Source organism: Orycteropus afer, unplaced genomic scaffold (genome assembly GCF_000298275.1).
Source record: "Orycteropus afer afer isolate SDZICR_OR568_19922 unplaced genomic scaffold, OryAfe1.0 scaffold00822, whole genome shotgun sequence".
Lineage (NCBI taxonomy): Eukaryota > Metazoa > Chordata > Mammalia > Tubulidentata > Orycteropodidae > Orycteropus > Orycteropus afer.
The window spans coordinates 129,560-130,504 of NW_006922409.1; positions in this window are offsets into that span (position 1 = coordinate 129,560).

Here is a 945-nt window from a genome sequence, read left to right on the forward strand (position 1 = left end):
TGATACTGCCTCAGAAACCCAAGTAGGGGTCGCTATGAGTTGGGTCCGACTCGATGGCACATAACAACAACAACAACATACATTAATTTAGAGAGAACTGAAATCTTTATGATGTGAGATTGTTCCATCCAAGAGCATGGAATGTGTCTCTGTTTATTCAGGTTATCTTTATAACGTTTAATGGATTCTTAACATTTTCTCTGTAGAGGTCTTATTTATCCCACTTTTATTAGTTTTCTCCATGGGAGAAATGGCAGTCTGTTTCCATAAAGATTTACAGCCTTGGAAACCCTATGGGGCATTTCTACTCTGTCCTATAGGGTCACTATGAGTTGGAATCAACACGATGGCAGTGGATTATATTGGTTTTCTATTGCTGTGTAAAAATGTTACCACAAATTTAGAATCTTAGAACAACATACATTTGTTATCTCATACTATTTGTGGGTCAGGAATCAGGACATGGTTTAGTTGGGTCTTCTGCTCAGGGTTTCACAAGGCTGCATTCAAGGTATCAACAGGTTGCAGTCTTATCTGAGGCTTGACTGTGGGAAAATACACTTCCACACTCTCTCATGTCATGGACAGAGTTCAGTTCCTTGTGGTTGTGGGACTGGGGGCTTCGGTTTCTTGCTGGTTGTTGGTTTGGAGGCTGCCCTTAGCTCCTAGAGGTCACCCTCTGTTGTTTGCCACATGATGTTTTTTGCCACATCCCCCAAATGACCAATTGTTTCAACAAGAGTGTGAGAGTCTTCTCACAAGATGGTTGTTTCAACCTTATTCAACATAATCACATACATGTAAGCACATACATCCTGTCACTCTCGGTCATGCACACACACACAGGGAGGGGTTAGGTAAGGGAAGGAATACCAGGAAGCTGGAATCATGGGAGCCACCTTAGAGTCTGTCCATTACACCATTCCTGAGTATATAATCTTCAGG